At 43.1% G+C, this 18,887-nt stretch overlaps 1 pseudogene across 1 annotated transcript; it reads left to right on the top strand.

Annotated features, from left to right (window-relative positions):
* The first annotated feature begins 15,974 nt into the window (after window positions 1-15,974).
* LOC307189872 (elongation factor 1-alpha 1-like) lies at window positions 15,975-17,297 on the top strand (annotated as a pseudogene). Its single transcript has one exon. The product of its transcript is annotated as an elongation factor 1-alpha 1-like (transcript).
* The last annotated feature ends 1,590 nt before the right edge of the window (window positions 17,298-18,887 follow it).

The following is an 18,887-nucleotide window of genomic DNA, read 5'->3' on the forward strand; positions in this document are numbered from 1 at the left end:
GAATCTGCTGAGTCACCAAGGAGACGTCACTTTCAGCTGATGCTGAGATGATGCTGTTGAAATAGTTTGACATCCTTGAGAACAGGTGTTTGCCTTTGATAAGACTACACACTGCACAGTCCCCTGGACTCAGCACCTTGTTGGCCGTATGTAATAAGTAGTCTGCATTTCATTATAAATGTGACAAGAATACGTCTGGCCAAGTCGCAGGTGGTTGGGTTATTTAACTGTCGTCAATCCCATAATGAGGTAAAGACCACTCACATGTTCTGGAGAGATGGGAATTCATCAGATACTAAAGCCAAGCCTGAGAGAGTCAGGGGGCAAGGCCAGTGCTTTGGAATAGTGACTACTCCATGAATCCGGACAGATGTCTCTCCCCCGACCAACATTCAAAAGATCCTAACAGAGAGGACTGATTTCTGTATTTAGTTGCAAACAACATGTTCTGGGAAAAGAGAAGAGACTATTGCCTCTACCTGAGGACACTATGCGGGCGGCGGAAGAGGGAGAGAGGGATGTAGATTTGCACTTGATAGGTGAGGGATGAAGGGAACTGTCATCGGATGTACAAAGCAAAAGCAGCATGGAGGGCTAGAGCGTTGGCCTCTGGGGAGGAGCTGGGGATGAAGGCCTGGATATCCTCTTCCAGAACTGGCCCTGAGATACGCAAAAGCACAGAAAGGATGGTCTATTCCTCCTCTCCTATGAGTTCACAGTGGGCTCACCTCCCTTTGGCTTAGAAGTTGTCCTCCTTTTTAAAAGAGGACAGGAGTGGGGTCTCTAAATTTCCAGAAGCCACATAGGGTCAGCCCTGAAGGCCTAGCAGCTAAACTGTCTACAGAGACTCCTGGTCCCTCCTATCCTAGGAAGACAGTGCACTCATGGGAGGGTAAATCCCTCCCTCCCGGGACACCAGAGGCTCCAGGAAGGAGGCCGCCAGCAAGCCAGAATTTTTCTCTCTCCAGTAAAAGAAATACAAGGGTCTGTCATACAGAGTGAAGTAAGTCAGAAAGAGAAAGACAAATACCGTATGCTAACACATACATATGGAATTTAAGAAAAAAAAATGTCATGAAGAACCTAGGGGTAAGACGGGAATAAAGACACAGACCTACTAGAGAATGAACTTGAGGATATGGGGAGGGGGAAGGGTAAGCTGGGACAAAGCGAGAGAGAGGCATGGACATATATACACTACCAAACGTAAAATAGATAGCTAGTGGGAAGCAGCCGCATAGCACAGGGAAATCAGCTCAGTGCTCTGTGACCACCTAGAGGGGTGGGATAGGGAGGGTGGGAGGGAGGGAGATGCAAGAGGGAAGAGATATGGGAACATATGTATATGTATAACTGATCCACTGTGATATAAAGCAGAAACTAACACACCATTGTAAAGCAATTATACTCCAATACTGTATTGGACACTTCAGTCCAATCTATATCCCCAGTGGGGACTTATCTGGGTCGCATTTGATCTTCACAGTCACCCCTTGATCTAGGTGTGACTTTTGCCCCCATTTCACAGGTTATGAAACAGGATAGTTTGTTGGAGGCTACAGGTCTAGTTGCGGTGGGTGTAGGGGTGTCCAGGAGGAGTTTAACCTTAGAGCCTCACAGCTTCTTAGGACCCTGCAGGGAGGCCTTAGGCAAGCTCCCTTGCCTCTTGGTGTGGGGGTGGGTGTTCTTATTTCCCTATTTGTAAATTAAAGTGATTGCCCATTTGTGATTCTCCATCCATTCCTGTTCAAACTCATCACTTGAGTAGCATTTAAAAACCACAGATTCTGGGACTCAATCCCAGTGTAAGTTCAATAGGTCTGGGGTGAGTCTCCGTAACCTGCATCTTTTAACAAGTAGAGGCATCAACAGATCTGCCTGAGAAACTCAGACCAATGCTTCGCAAAGTTTACGCTGCAACAGGATCCTCTGGGGAGCTTGCTGAAACACATTCCTGAGCTCCTGTGAGATCCTGATTCCGTAAGGCTAGAGTGTGGCCAGGTGCATTTCTCAAGAGCTGATGCCAATGCTGCTGGTGACCATCTTTCTTCATTGAACAAAACTACTCTAAGGACTTTACAAATATTAACTAATTTTATCCTTATAACAGCCATAGGAGGCAGCTACAGTCATCCCCATTTCAAAGGAAACTGTCTCCACAGAGACATCAAGCAATTGACCTCAAGACACACAGCTCTTAGCAGAGCCTGGATGACCCACCAAGCAGTTGGCACGTGACTCCCCTCCCCTCCGCCGCCCCGCCCCGACATTGCTTCTCCGCTATTGTTCTAATCAGCTTCCACTACCCCAGCCCATCTCAGCACTTCCCGGGGCTGCTCCACTCCAGTCCCGCTCCCCGATGCCCCAACCTATCCCTTTGTGACCCTCCCTCACTGCTCCTGGGACAGATCAGCGCCGACAGCCCCTTTCCAGCTCCGCCCGGGCACCCCAGCAGAGCCGGAAAGAACCTCGCCCAGCCCTAGAGCAGCTAGTACTCGCTGCGGGCAAAAGCTTCTTCAGGGCGGATGGAGTTCCGCGTGAGGCCTGCAGATGGCGCCAGAGGATCAGCCTGGGGAACGGGGAGGGGGAAGGAGGCGGAGGAAAGCGGAGGTGGGTGAGAATTGACAGTCATGACGGCCAATGGCAGTATGGTGTGGTTTGCCCAACTTCCGTGCTCTGGCCCCCCAAGAGCCTCCCACCGCTTTAGGGGGCTGCAATTGTGGCAGGGAACGGAGAGGTGGAGGTGCCGCCTGCTGCGTCACGTGGTCCCTGAGTGTACCCCTGTTAGTCCAAGGTTGCAATAGCTCATGGGGGCTCAACCTTCCCCCCTCCCCCAACTTATCTTCCTCTCAGTTCACTGAGGCACATCTTACCAGTCTCTGGCAAACTCGTGTCTCCATCACTCTGGGTCCTTGTAGTTTTGGTAAAAGGCATTACTGTCGCTTTGTAGTATAGTCTGAAGTCAGGGAGTCTGATTCCTCCGCTACCTGTCATTGTCTTAGCGGCTGTTTCCCGCACTGACAGTGCAGAGCGGGCTGCTTGGCGGGTGGGGGTGAGGGGAGCAGAGTGAGGGATGAAAAGTGGGAACCACCCCCTAAATGCCAGGCATTGTGTTTTGGTGTTTGCCACAGGATTGTCTCATTTCATCATCTTTGTCTTTAATCCATTTCCTGTTTCACAGATGAGGGAACAAGGTGAATAAATTGTCCGTGGGCAGTCCTTGGATGATCTTGACTCCTGTCAGCCGCCAACGCCCAAGGGCTTTTTATTGTGCCAAGGCTGCCTTTGCAGCGTTTCAGTGCATGCAGTTCCGGTAAATCACCTCTCCCCACATAGATTCACCCTTCCGACCATCTATTCATTTATTAGGGACCCACCCGCAAGGCATAGGCCTAGTTGCTATTAAAAATACAAAAAAAAAAAAACAAAAACAAAAACAAAAAAGAAAAAAAAAAGAACTCTGCTATGAAGTAGAGAAGATAAAAAAGATATATACAGGAGAGTTAAAAAATATATATACACGGAATAGTGATACCTATTTTGTTCCAGATAATATGATGGTGTCTGAAGACAAAGACATGGATAAAATCTACCCTTGCCTTTCAGGAGGCCTTAGGCAGGAGTAATCTCTGAACTTTTAATTTCCCACCCCCACAACTTTTAACTAACTGAGCATCCACTCCATATATATTATTTATGTTATATATGTATATATTCTTTTGTAATTGATACATTAAATGTTAGCTCACTTAATTTCTTATTTTGGGGGTAAAATTATAAATGGAGGTATAAGCATTTTTTTCATTCACTCCAGTGGAGCATCTTGGGCGCTTCCTGGAGAGCTTCTGTGATCCGGAACCCCCAGGCCTGGTACATGCCTGACTCTCTCCCTTCTTTCTTTAGATCTCTGTTAAATGCCAGGTTTCCAGAGAGGCCTTCCCTGACCACTCCCTCTCCTCCTCTGTCATCTTCTGTCCCCTTATCCCAATATTTCATATACTACGTTTCACTGTAGAGTAAATATCATTATTTTTTGTTAGTTTAGTTTTTGTCTCCTTGCACTAGAATGTAAGCTTCAAAGAACAACAGGGTCCTACTGTATAGCACAGGGAACTATATTCAATATCCTGTGATAAACCATAATGAATAAGAATATGAAAAAGAATATATATATGTATAACTGAGTCACTTTGCTGTACAGTGGAAATTAACACAACATTGTAAATCAACTATACTTGAATAAAATTTAAAAAAAAATAATGAAAGCTTCAAGAGGGGCGGGAAGGAGTCCTGAACACTGGGGGCTTTGAGACAAAAGCAACAAAGCCAGAAGATTGGGGATAGAGGGAGAAAGCCTTACCCAGTGCATCCTGAAACCCCCCTGGGCTGGGGTAGGAGTAGAGGGAATATGGGGACTGTTTATTCACGCCTCTCCTGATTGCTGCATTCTTGCAATGCTCAGGGCCAGTATCACCCAGCCCTTCCCTCTCCCCCAGTTATCTATAGTCTCCCCTTCTTCTCTCTGATTTTTAGTGAGGAATTGCACATTTTCAGTCCTCACCCCCCACAGGTAGCAAAGGTTAAGGTCTGATACACAAAGACTCTGCTGTTTGTTTCTCTCAGCATCTTCTCACTTAAGACTTTTGTGGTTGTAGAAAGTGTTCTGGCCTAGGAGCCAGAAGACCTCATCTCTGTAACTGGATTTACCCCTGAAGAAAAGAGTAAAGGGGATGGTTGAACACCCTATTCCCACACTATCTGACTTCCATCCCATACACAGGAGCCAAGGACACCTAGGAGTTGATCTTGGATTGAGCTTCTTACCCAAACTGTGTCCTGAACTAATGAGAAATGAGGAATCCTGCATGGTTGCCTGTTTCTGTGTAATGTAAGGAGAACATGGTGAGAAACCTACACAAAGTGTAGAGATTTTTATTACGATTTATAATCATTGGGTCCCAGCTGCACCAACGATGAGAAGTAGTCACACACCCCTGAAGACCCAGGGAGGACAGCACAGTATAAAGTGGAGTGCACCCGTGCACTAGGTTCCCTGTACTGACATGGTGCACACCCATGCCAGCCTCACCTCTGGCCAGCTCTTTGCACTCTTACACCATTTTATAAACTTGAAGTTGGGTTAAACTCTATTTTATCCTATGATTTTGATTGTTACTCCCTATCTGAGCCCCCCCCCCCCCAATTACTAGTCACCCGCTTCTTACTAGCTACGTGACCTGAACAGGTTACCTTCTTTTTTGAGCCTCAATTTCCTTTCGTTTAGAATGGGAAAAAAAAATTGGTTATTCTAAAACCAATGGGGTCACAGGGTCAAAGAAAGATATTGTGGATTTGGAAGACTTCAGAAATTATATCACTAACATACTCATACATAGAAAATACTAGAGTAAGAATTCTAACCAAACATCAAATAAATAGGAGCAGAGACCTCAGTTAGGAGCAGAAAAAAAGGAGAGCAAACAGTGGTGAGCAACAGAGTCTGGCAAATTTTATCTATATAGTTAAATCTAAACGGACAGTGATGGACACTCTGGGAATGTGTAATAAAAGTTTTAAAAAAGCATTCTTTAAGTGGAAGTGACTCACTGCAAGGGAAATTCTATAATATCTGGAGCTGAAACATTCAGGGTTTGGCTCAGGGGGACCACAGGTAGAGGAGTAGTGCATTTTGTCTCACGCATCATACTCTTCTGGATGTGGGGAGGGAGATGAATAGGGGAAATGAATCTTTTGGAGAGATGTCATCTTATTGGGATGCAAGTGGAAGCAGAGGGAGAGTAACTGGTACTTTGCCCATCTATAATAGAAGCGAATTTTTGTTCAGCTCTGAGCACTAGGAAAAATACTATTGACTGAATAAAAAGCTAATAAGAGAATGTGATGAATAAGCAAATCATAAGATTCCTTAGTGGAGGTAATATCTGTTGCTTTTCTATACACTAATAATGAACCATGAGAAAGGGAAAACAATAAAACAATCCCATTTAAAATTGCATCCAAAAAACTAAAATACCTAAGAATAAACTTAACCAAGGAGCTGAAAGACTTATACTCTGAAAACTATAAAACATTTATGAAGGACACTGAAGATGATATGAAGACATGGAAATCTATCATGTATTCTTGGATTGGAAGAATTAATATTGTTAAAATGTCCATACTACCCAAAGCAATCTACAGATTTAAAATGCAACCCCTATGAAAATACCCAGGACATTTTTCACAAAACCAGAACAAATAATCCTAAAATTTATATGGAACCACAAAAGACCTGGAATCACCAAGAAAATCTTGAGAAAAAAAAGAACAAAACTGGAAGTATCACACTCTCTGACTTCAGACTATACTACAAGCCTACAGTAATCAAAACAGTATGGTACTGGCACAAAAAAATAGACATATAGATTAATGAAATGGAATAGAGAGCCCAGAAATAAACCCACACACTCATGGTCAATTAATCTAAGACAAAGGAAGAAAAATACTATTGATTAAATAAAAAGCTAATAAGGGAATATGATGGATAAGTGAATTCATAAGATTCCATAGTGGAGGCAATATCCCCAGTAAAAAACAGCCCTTATCTTTTGAATAGACACAGGGTACAATCTTCAAAAGAGAAAAAGTATATACAGGGGAAATAAATTAATTTTCACCCCATTCTCAAGACACTACCTTTCCTGGGATAATTGATGACTATATAAGCATAATAACTCCTTTTCAACATATTTCACAGAAGCTGAGCAGTTCAGTGTTCATGCATAAGAAGACTGGCTGATCTGGCAGGAAATGAAAATTTTACCTTAGATATATTTCTCATGAATAGTTTTTTAGGTGGTGAGTGAGTATGCTCAAAAAGCGATTCACAAGCCTCTATAATACATGAGTTTGGGACACAGAAAGCTAAAGATTTGGACTAAGTTTAGATGAGATCAGGAGCCAAAGAGGCTAGCAGAGAGGTGTGTGTGTGTGTGTTCATATAGGGACAGGTGGGTAGCCGTTAGGCTGCTAGTGAGGTACCATGATCTCCAGGTCCCGGAGTAGGTCCTTGGGAAGACAGACTCTTCTAAAAAGTTGGTGCCCTTACCATTTTAAAATATTTTTATTATTACTCCTGGGCATCATTGTTCAATTTTAAAAATATCTCACACAGGCTACTATTCCCATGGTGACAAGGCAAGGCTTGGTTGCCAAGAGCTTCTGTTGGACTGTCCCTAATTTTTCTTTGTGAGAACAGGTGCTTCTTCAGGGTAAGGAAGGGAGGTGGGAAGGTCCCTAGTAACCTACTCCCTCTCCCTGTTCAAAGGACTCTAAAAGAGCACAGCAGAGACAGTCCACTGGGATCAACTTTAGTGCTTCCCATACTCCTGAGCTGAGGCTTTCCCTGAAGGTAAAAGAAAAGACTGTTCACTGGGTCATGGGAAGATTCCTATGTAAAGCCCAAGACTCAGGTACTGTTTCAGGGGAGTTTGCATCCACGGTAAAGTAGGATCGGCCCAGGTTCATCTGACTGCAAGGGCAACAGTATAAGGCAAATATGAAGGAACTGATATGATGTGGAGGGTGGGACCAGCCTGGGAGAAAGAGTGGAAAGGGAGAAAGTTAGGTGGAGAGGGTGAACCAAACACGTGTCTGTCTTCTTCAAACCAATAACTATATGAAATAATGGAAAAAATAAAAAGAAACAAAAACAGAATAAATCTGCCCCAATAAGGTACTGTCATGGAGCCTGAAATTTTGAGCAGACAGATGAACACCAAATTGAAACACTTATGGGAGCAGACTGCTGTGAAGATAGGAACTGTAAAAAAACTTGAAGTTTGGGCATGATGGAAGTTGGGTGGGAGATGGCCTAGGATATCTAGTCAATCCCTGTCTCTCCTCCATCCTCACATCTCTGTTTCTCCTAAGCAACATTGATCCACAGGCAAAAGTGATGAGTGTCAGCACAAAGCTAGAGATACAAATCTTACCCAATAGGTAGTTGATGAGCACAAGCAGGGACCAGAATTAAGACTTAGAGACAAGTTTCCAGGTTTCCAGTGTCCCCCATGTGGACGCACAACCGTCGCCTCCCCCAGGGTCCCTGTAGGTCAGCTATGATGAACAGACAAACAGATGAACAGTTCTCAAACACAGAAGTAGAAAACCAGAAATCACAAAAAATTCAAGTTATAATGGTATTGTATAAATCCAACTGACATTATGTGGAGTTTCGTGTTGAAAATAAGTCTGCAACAAAAGAATATGACACACATCTTAAAGTATGTGTATTGCTCCATAAATTTCACGATAATTTAGCATAAATGTTCATTTGTTCACATGAAAATAATAAGTATTATCTCAGGGTACACAGATTGAGCATTTATAAGCCAAGCTTTAAAAAAAGTGTATGCTACAAGATGGAAGAAGTTGAGGCCCCCTAAGAAATCATACTAGCTGTCTTCTCTTCCTTACTAATTCTATTTTGCAAGCTGGCTAGGTAGGACCCAAAATCCAAAAGCACAGAATGACAGATAATAGGAGCTAAGGAAGAAAATTAAAATGGACAGATGCCCAGAGTTTATTGTGTCAGATAATCTTTCTTTCTAATAATAGAAGTCGAGTAAAAAGACTGAACAAACAAAATCTACTTGAAAGGGCATTTAAAGCCATAGTTAGAAGTGTCAGCTGGTGAAAACGGAAGGAATGGGTGTGTGTGCGTGGGCCAACTAATGGGATACAAGCAGTTGTATTATCAGTCTGTTATAATAGTGTAACGTAATTAGTCTGCACCCCCAGTGCCTAGCGCAAAAGAGGAATTGGGGGAACTAGGAAATGTTTGGAATATGGACACGGCGGACCATGATGTGATAATCAGAGGACATCAAGGACTTTTCTGAGAAAGTAGTAGAAGAAAGGGAAAGGATTGTTTCCCAAAAGATGACCTAGGAGAATAGCATTGAAAGGGTAAATAACAAAGAAAAATAAAGTATTTTGAAATTTTGCCAGGTACCTGTCCTTTCTCAGTTCACTAAACACCTTTCCACCTTAAGGATGTGTAAGTAAGTATACGCATACTTAACTTTGTCTTTAAGTATTAAAACAAGGAAAAAGGAAGGACAAAACAGATGTATGTTTGAGGAAGGAGTAGGCAGTGGTAAGCAGTTATGGTAAACTGGCTGAACTGGGCTGGACTTTATTGTTTAAAGTTTCCAGATCTGCTAAAATTAAACTCTTAGTTGCAGGGGTATGTGGGGTGGGCAACAGAGAAGGGCCTTAAGTTAATACCTAGGTTGCATTTCTTCTCTTTTTGAGGGTTATAGAAGCAAGGGTTAACAGCCAGGTTTTAGAATCAGGTAGCCTTTGTTTAGAATTCTGGTTCTTCTTTAAGCCTGAGTTATCACATCTTAAAATGGACAATAATGGAACTTTCTTTACAGAATTATAATGATGACTAAAACAGATAATGCATGAGACATGCTTCTTACAGTGCCTAGAACATGAACTTTCTACAAATATTCCATGTTGTTATTTATTTTTATCTGTCAGGGTTGTCAGGGGAGTTTGGATCAGGTGATAAGGAGTGTAGCTTCAAAGTTAATACAAATGGACTCTACAAGAAACCTACCTCTTTTTGGGTGAGATCCAAACCAACTCAGGGATTCAAAAAAAAAAAATCAGATTGGAACCTTTCTGAGGCATCCAGTCCAAATGATGGAGAAGAAGGGTGAGAATAGATTTTGGGCACTTCTGTCTACTGAACTATCTTGCTCAGTAGCCCAAGGGGTTAAAATAACAGAGGGTAGAGTTGCTTGGGGTGTGTTGGAGAGGAGGGACATCTTGGGATAGATTGGTTTGGGGTGTCACACCTAAGAGTGGCTACTTTGGGATATGATTTGAGGGACTGTGGTTGAATTTGGGTATAGGATGACTGAGCTAAGATATGAGGGAAAACCTGTGCAAGATATATGGCAGAATGATCTAGAATGAAAAAATTCTTCATCTCTATATCATATGGTTCTTGGTTGGGAACTTTTCTTTGCAGAGAAAATATGGGTTGCAAAACGTCTTTGCTAGAGGTCTCCCATGAAGGGCTGGTGAACAGTAACTGGAAATTTGGTCTGAATGATGGACTCTGAGTTATGTCCAAAGCTGCCTCCAGCATTTACTGACCTACTGTGCCCACTCCATTTTCTGGAGTGTGACGGAGCAGCCCTGAGAAGTGAGAATGCCTTTTACCCACCCTGATCTCCACCACTATGGTTTCGCAAGAGCAGGTCACAGGACACATGGCGAAATCCTTCGCTGAGCAAAGGCATTTCATTTTATGGACACGTGGCAGAGCAAAATGAACAAACCCTGAAAAATCAACAAACACTCAGGTTTCCGAGTTGCTTCCTGCAGCCGGCATCAGTGGCAATGTACTCCTACTCAGCTTAGCCCCATCAGTGACCCCAAATCATCCTAGCCTGCTGGAGTCAAGGGATATTTGTCACACATCTTCTGTCATACCTGCCCCTTTCTTTTGTCTGATAAGTTAATGAGACTTATTATGTGAAGGTCAAAGCTTAGAAGTTATTAAGACATCTTTAGACGTTTGAACTCAACAGACCTCAGAAGCTATCCAGTCTAATTTCCTCAGGTTTTCCACTGGTTCTCTACACCTACTCTTACCCCATCCCTGAAAACACCTCACTACACCTCCATTCCTGCAGCATTCAGTTATGAACTTAAGAATGACTCCCAAAGGGAAATTTTCCATGACTCATCCACCACTAATACCCTAGCTAGATCCATTTCTTCTGATGCATGTTCTCTTAAAACTCTGTATATCTCCTTCACATAACTCATCCCAAATGCAGATAAATATTTGTACAGTTACTTGTAAGATGCATGCCTCCTCCTCGACACTGGAAAGTAGATCCCATGAAGTCAAAGAACATATTGAAATGGTAGTCCCTAGCTAGGGGCTTATCAGTCAATACCCACTTGACGGATGAATAACGAATGAATGTAAATAATGAATAAATAAATAATAAATGAATGAATGAAACTTCATAGAGTAGTTGTGAAGATAAAGTAAAAAAAGAATACATCCTAACATGCACAGTGTCTGGTGTATATTAGAAGCTTATGAAATAATATTAGATCCCTTGGTAGCTAACGCTTGAAGGAAAAGCATTAACATTTTGTATTCAATGTTTTTATACTTCCTGTTATGACATAAATATTTCCCGTACTGTTTTTTAACTTAATTAATTTATTATTTTTAACAATTTTTATTTATTTTTGGTTGTGTTGGGTCTTTGTTGCTGCACCTGGGCTTTCTCTAGTTGTGGCGAGTGGGGGCTACTCTTGATTGCGGTGCACGGGCTTCTCACTGCGGTGGCTTCTCTTGTTGTGGAGCACGAGCTCTAGGCGCGCGGGCTTCAGTAGTTGTGGCACATGGGCTCAGTAGGTGTGGCTCGTGGGCTCTAGGACACAGGGTCAGTAGTTGTGGCTCACGGGCTTAGTTGCTCCGCGGCATGTGGGATCTTCCCGGACCAGGGCACAAACCCTTGTCCCCTGCATTGGCAGGCAGATTCTTAACCTCTGCGCCACCAGGGAAGCCCTCCCATACTATTAAAGTCTTTTGATAAACACAATTTAAATGATTCCATGATGTAGTCACATGGTATATTAGTTTGGGTGCTTTGGCTTAAAGTAAGAAAAAAAAAAAAGCCCTGATTCAAAATGGCTGTAGTAAGGAAATTTGGTATCTCATCAAATTGAGAGTCCAAATGTGGACCAGGCTTGAGGTTGGTGCCTAGCAGCAAGCCCTTGATGTCATCAAGGAAGCAGGTTCTTTTTCCTTCTGTGATCACCATTGGTTTCATTCTGAGGTTGGTTCTCTTTATGATTGACTTGGCTGCCAGTACAGGGTCTTGTTAACATGCAAGAGATACACAGAAAGAAGTTCCAACCAGACTTACACTTTCCAGGAGAACGTCACGCTCTGATGGCTCAGACCAGTGGTTCCCTAATAATTATGAATATGAATTCTTAAATTATCATATTTTATCTTGAATTAATATGACTCCATTTCACATACAATGTAATAACAACATAATGTCATTTGCCTCCCCCCTTTGTGCTATCGTTAAATAATTTTCTGCTACATTTGCTATAACTCTGTGGTATACAGTTATTATATTTGGATTTAAAATAGTCAATTGTTTTGAAGGAATTTAAGAAAAGAAACATAGGTTTAAACCACTTAATATTTTCAATGGTCTCCCTTTCTAACTGCAGTTCCAAAAATGTCGTTGACTTTAATTCCCTTTTGGCCTACAGACTTTTTTTTTCTTGTAGGGCAGATGTGCCTTGTTTATCTGAAAATGTTTATATTTTGCCTCCATTTCGAAAGGATATTTTGCTTGATACGGAATTTTAGGTTGAGAGCCGTTTTTCTTCCAGCATTTTTAAAATGTTATTTTATTGTAATAGGAAAGAGTCTTTGTATTCTATTACAAGTTAATCACTAAAGGGATGTTGCCTGTAAGCTTAAGTTACACATAATGGCCTATCTCTGGGAACCCTGCTTCTCAGGTAAGGAGCATTAAGCTAAAATACCTTTGTTAAGCTCACAAGAAACATCCTGACCAGGCCCACCTGTGAATGACTGCAGGGAGGAAGAAATGAACACATCCCCTCCAGAGGCTGATGGGAACCAGGAAGTGTATGACTTTACTCCCTCCCCTTTTAGGATAAAAGAAACTTGAATTCTAACTCAGGCAAGATGGTTCTTTGGGACACGAGTCCACCATCTTTTTGGTCTGCTGGCTTTCTGAATAGCTGCTGTTCCTTGCCCCACCGGCTTGTCTCTCCATTTATTGGCCTATTGTGCTGCAAACAGTACAAGCTTGGACTTGGTAGCAAATCTGGGGGAGCCAGCCAGCCAGGGGCCTTGCTGCTTGTGGCCAGCTGCCCCACACACCATGCCCCACCCCCCCACCCCCATTGGGGGACTTTTCTGGTAAGGCCCTAGCAGCTGCTGAGACCACTTGTCCTGAGAATCTGCCCTTCAAAATTCCCCAAAGCAGCTCTCGGCAGTTGGAGCAAGGAATTGACATCTGGGAGATGACGGGCTCCATAGAGTAGGGTAAGTCGCTCTGGTGTGGATAGCTGGAAACTCTATTTGGGGCTTTTTCTCTGGAATAAGCTAATTTATTTTGTATTTGAGAGGGATGCCCTATTGGAGAGAGAAAAGAGTTGTTGGACTTTTACCCAATTTGTGAACCGGTTTGTCTGTTTCTTTGGATGCTAGCATTTGTGTGTGCCATTTGTGTTTTGTTTGTCTTGAATTTCTGTCTTTTTTTTTTTTTTTCAGTACGTGGGCCTCTCACTGTTGTGGCCCCTTCCTCCGTGGAGCACAGGCTCCGGACGCGCAGGCTCAGCGGCCATGGCTCACGGGCCCAGCCGCTCCGCGGCATGTGGGATCTTCCCGGACCGAGGCACGAACCCGTGTCCCCTGCATCGGCAGGCGGACTCTCAACCACTGCGCCACCACGGGAGCCCGAATTTCTGTCTTTAAAAGTGGATTTTTATCCACTTTCTATCTATAAAGAAAATCCTCTGAGGCACATTTTGGATAAGTGATCTGATTACAGCCATGAACCCATGACTGAGAGGAAAATGATATTTTATAGTAACGATGTGTGGCCGCAGTACCCGTTAGGATCTCCACAAGGGGTTTAGGCAGGGTAATCTTGGGACCCTGTGTACCATGTACTGTCAGCCTTGCTGTGTTAATTACATAGCTTGTGGTCTCCTGTGTTGTTGGTATATGTAAAACCCCAAGACCAAACTTGGGGGTTTATCTAGGATTTTCTCTTTGTCTTTTGGGGTTTTTCGTTTCATTTTGTTTGGCACTGTTTCTCCATTTACAGCCAAATCAATTTTGTGATATTTAAAACTTTTACTGGTGTCAAATGGAGGAAAGGAATAGAAAGGGGAAAAAAAGACCTGTCTGTGGGACATTCCCCGGGAGAAGAGAAAGGTTCAACTTGGTTTCTAAAATCACCAAAAGCCCCAGCCCAGAATTCAGCCCAGTTGCTTGATGCCAAGGCAAAAAGTCATCCTTTTAATGGTTAGAGACGATCAAATCCTATTTATGGTTTTACAGTGGCTTTTTGAATGATTCTATGGCTATTTTGTGAAGAAGCAGGGAAGAACGATGAAATCCTTTATGTGTAAGCATTTGTGCTATTATATCAGGGAAAATAAGAAAAGGAAGAGAAAAAGAGTGAGGATATGTTCCTTCAAATCTTAAAATCTCAACTCCTCCGACTGAGCTAGCTGTCCCAGCCGCTCTGCCTGTTCTGCCAGTACACCCACCCCTTCCACCACCTTCCGTTCCTACCCAGCCCCAATTCCTGACACTGGGGCCCAGGACTTCCCCTCCTTCTAGGGATCAATTAGAAAATCCTATGTTAGTTTCTGGGGCACAGGGACTTGGTCTGGTATCATCTTCTAAGACCCAGCAGGGCAGCCAGTTTGGGCCAGGAGCCACTCCCAGGGCAGGGCAATTTCCATTGCTGTCATCACACGTAGGGGGCTAAGTGCAACTGACCAGACAGTTGGGTTTCTCAGACTTCTTTAACTGGAAAGATCACAACCCTTCTTACAGGAAGGATATTCTACACCCAAAGCCCATTTGGCAGTACCCACAGCTGAACCAAATTGGGACCATGATAAAGGAAGAATGCACTTATTAGAGCATTATTTATTAGTGCATCTTGGCAGGGCTTTGAAAATGGACACCAAAGCAAATGAGTTTAAACAATGTTCAAGAAATTCAGCAAAACAAAGGAAGACCTCTCTGAACTTTTGGAAAGGATTTATCGGGACTACAGATGCCATACTAATACAGACCCCAAAGCCCCCGAAAATATTAGAATGGTAAATTTGACCTTTTTCTGAGCTAAGTACCTAAGATATGAAGAGAAGGTTGCAAAAATTAGATGGTGCATTTAGAATGAACCCTTCTCAACTGGTAGGTGTTGCTTTTAAAGTGTGCAACAGGGAACAACAGAACGCCACTTTCCTGGCAGCGGCATTGAATACCTAAAAGGCAAGTAATCCAAAGAGAGGTAAGCCACTATTGGGGAAGGAATAATGCACTTACTGTAAGGAAGACCATTGGAAAACAGAAGAAAAATGATAAAAGATGAGAGCTTCTCATATGGTAGAAAGAGAGGAACACAGTGATGAATGAAGAAGCCCAGAGGCTCCCTTGGACTTGAGGCATCTAATTCCCCACAGGAGGCCCCAGAAAAATTGACAGTGGGGAATGAGCTGATGAACTTTCTGATAGACCTCACCCTGAAGTTTTTCACCAGAACAGCTTGACATCAGAGTTTCACCAGACCACACTTTAAGCCTACAGATGGCGCTCATGAAAATCCCAGGAAAGGAGATGGAGCTCTCCGCCCACCTCCTGCCCCCAGGTCTACAAAAAGATGAGACCAGAAGTGTGTGTTGTCAGCACCCCAGGGAAGGCCGAAAACACATGGCCAGTATGAAAACCATTAAAAAGGGATGCTGGGACACCTAATCTAAAACAATATACTCTAGGCAAGGGGATCACTTCTCCCACAGATTGACTTGTCAGAATACAAACCAGTGTATTCAGAAAAGGACAGAGAGGGCCAAAGAGTGGGGTTTCACTTGGATCACACCTCATCTGGCTGGAAATGTAGTGCACAGCTGTTTTGATCCCTGAGGCACTCTTGGACACTGTGCTGTAGCACATTCAAAATAGTGCCCATTACGGGGGAGATGCCAAATTACAACGGATTCAAAAGTATATAATGGGGCCTTACCTACACAACACCATCCAGCGAGTCAATCAGAACTGCATGATTTGTGCTGGAAATAAACCCAAAGACTGCTGTTGGACATCCCCAGATGAGGACCCAACATAGGAACCCATGCCACTGAGGACTGGACTCAAATGCCTTGAGCTGCAGGAAATTTCAGATGCCTGCCAGCATTTGTGGATACTTTTTCAGGATGGGTGGAAGCATATCCCACCTGGACAGAAAGTCTCTGAAGAGGATGCCTGGTTCTTGAACCAACTGAAAGCTGAACGTGAGTGTGGTATCACCATTGATATCTCCCCGTGGAAATTCGAGACCAGCAAGTACTATGTGACCATCACTGATGCTCCAGGACACAGAGACTTTATCAAAAACATGCTGACCCAGGCTGACTCTGCTATCCTGATTGTTGCTGCTGGTGTTGGTGAACTTGAAGCAGTTATCTCCAAGAATGGGCAGACCCATGAGCATGCCCTTCTGGCTTATACTCTGGGCGTGAAACAGCTAGTTGTTGGAGCTAAAACAACAGATTCCACTGAGCCACCCTACAGCCAGAAGAGCTATGAGGAGGTTGCTAAGTAAGTCAGCACCTACATTAAGAAAATTGGCTACAACCCTGACATAGTAGCTTTTGTACCAATTTCTGGCTGGAACAGTGAAAACATGCTGGAGCCAAGTGCTAGCATGCCTTGGTTCAAGGGATGGACAGTCAGCCCTGGCGATGGCAATGCCAGAAGCATCATGCTGCTTGAAGCTCTGGATTGCATCCCGCCACGAATTCATCCAACTGACAAGTCCTTGTGTCTGCCCCTCCTGGACATCTACAAAATTAGTACTGGTACTCTCCCTCTGGGTCGAGGGGAGACTGGTGTTCTCCAACCTGTCATGGTGGTCACCTTTGCTCCAGTCAACATTCCAACTAAAGTAAAGTCTGTTGAAATGCACCATGAAGCTTTGAGTAAAGCCCTTCCTGGTGACAGTGTGGGCTTCGCCGTCAAGAACGTGTCTGTCAAAGATGTTCATCATGGCAATGTGGTTGGTGACAGCAAAAATGACCCACTGATGGAAGCAGGTGGCTTCCAGCTCAAGTGATTTTCTTGAACCATATCAGTGCTGGATATTCACCTGTGTTGGATCGTCACACGGCTCACATTGCTTGCAAGTTTGCTGAGCTGAAGGAGAAGGTTGATCATCGTTCTGGGAAAAAGCCGGAAGGTAGCCCCAAATTCTTGAAATCTGGTGACGCTGCTATCATTGATATGGTGATTGGCAAGCCCATGTGTGTTGAGACCTTCTCTATCCTCCTCTGGTCATTTTGGTGTTTGTGACATGAGACAGATGGTTGCTGTGGCTATCGTCAAAGCAGTGGACAAGAAGGCAGCTGGAGTTGGCAAGGTCACCAAGTCTGCCCCGAAAGCTCAGAGGGGTAAATGAATATTATCCCCAGTATCTGCCACCCCAGTCTTAATCAGTGGTGGAAGAACGGTCTCAGAACTGTTTGCCTCAATTAGCCATTAAAATTTAATAGTAAAAGACTGGTGAATGATTAACAATGCATGATAAAACTTGCAAAAGAAAAGGAGAATGCTTTGTGGACCACTTGTTTTGTGTGTAGTAGTTTTTAAAATCAGCACTTTAGAAAAACACACACATAAATAAAAAATCAGTACTTTTTAATTGGTTAAAGCCCTCCTGAAGGAAATTGTCCCCTGATTTGGATTAAGGCATTGGAACAACATTCATCCTGGAGACCGCAATCAACAGGAAAAACTGAGAAAATGAATATTAATTTAACTTGGGATACAGCTTTGTCAGCTGCCCTGCTGTGGATCAGTGGCTCCCAGAAGCAGGCTTATATTAAGCCCCTTTGAAATATTGTATGATAGGCCATTCCAGGTGTCTGCCTCGGTGGGAGAATCCAGAAATGCTCTAAAAGAACTAGCAGTTGCCAAATATGGTAGAATATTGAGCACTAAACTCTGTTCATGAGGTCTGCCTATCCAATGGAAGTAAATGGTAATTTCATTGTAGCTGGAGAAGCATCAACCTATTTGTTTATTTTTGTCCAAATAAATAGCATAGGAATTTAGTATATGTATTGGGAACTGGAACAAAAACTCCAAGTTCAATTACAAATTAGACAACCAAATGCTAAGGGGTTTCATCAGATTCAAATAGTTGTAGATAAAAAAGGAAAGAGGATTTTACTACTGACTAAAGATTCATCACCCCCATTCAGCAGAAAGTAGCCAGAGTGGTCTTCATCCCTTTCCCCACAAGATTGTGGAATATGGACACTGACAGTGGGGAACTGTGATAAGGAACAACCTTTGTATTCTATTATAAGTTAATCACAAAAGAGATGTTGCCTATAAGCTTAAATTATACATCATGGCCCATCTCTGGGAACCCTGCCTCTCAGATAATGAGCGTGAAGCTAAAATACCTTTGTTTAGCTCACAGGAAACATCCTGACCAGCCCACCTGTGAATGACTGCAGGAAGGAAGAAATGAACACATCCTCTCCAGAGACTGACTGGAACCAGGAAATGTTTGGCTTTAGTCCCTCTCCTTTTAGTATAAAAGAAGCCTGAATTCTAACTCAGGCAAGATGGTTCTTTGGGACAGAAGTCCACTATTTTTTGGTTTGTTGGCTTTCCAAATAAAGTTACTATTCCTTGCCCCAACAACTTGTCTCTCAATTTATTGCCCTATCGTGCTGTGAGCGATACGAGCTTGGACATGGTAACATTATCTTCTAGACCTTACTCTATAACTTCTGAAAGTCAGCCATTATTTGTATTTTTATTTCCTTATGGAAAATGTTTTTTCTCTGGCTACTTTTAAGGTTATCTCTTTAAATGGGGTTCTCAGTAGTTTAAATATATGCCCGGGTGTGGTGTTCCTTCTGTTTATTCTGTTTGAGGTTTACTGAGCTTATTCTAAGGGGGAGAATTCTAAACCCTTTAGTCTTTCCAAGTAATTTCTTTACTTATGGTAAAAAAAAAATAGAGCTCTGATTTA

The sequence above is a fragment of the Stenella coeruleoalba genome (assembly GCF_951394435.1).
Source record: "Stenella coeruleoalba genome assembly, chromosome: 8".
Classification (NCBI taxonomy): Eukaryota; Metazoa; Chordata; class Mammalia; order Artiodactyla; family Delphinidae; genus Stenella; species Stenella coeruleoalba.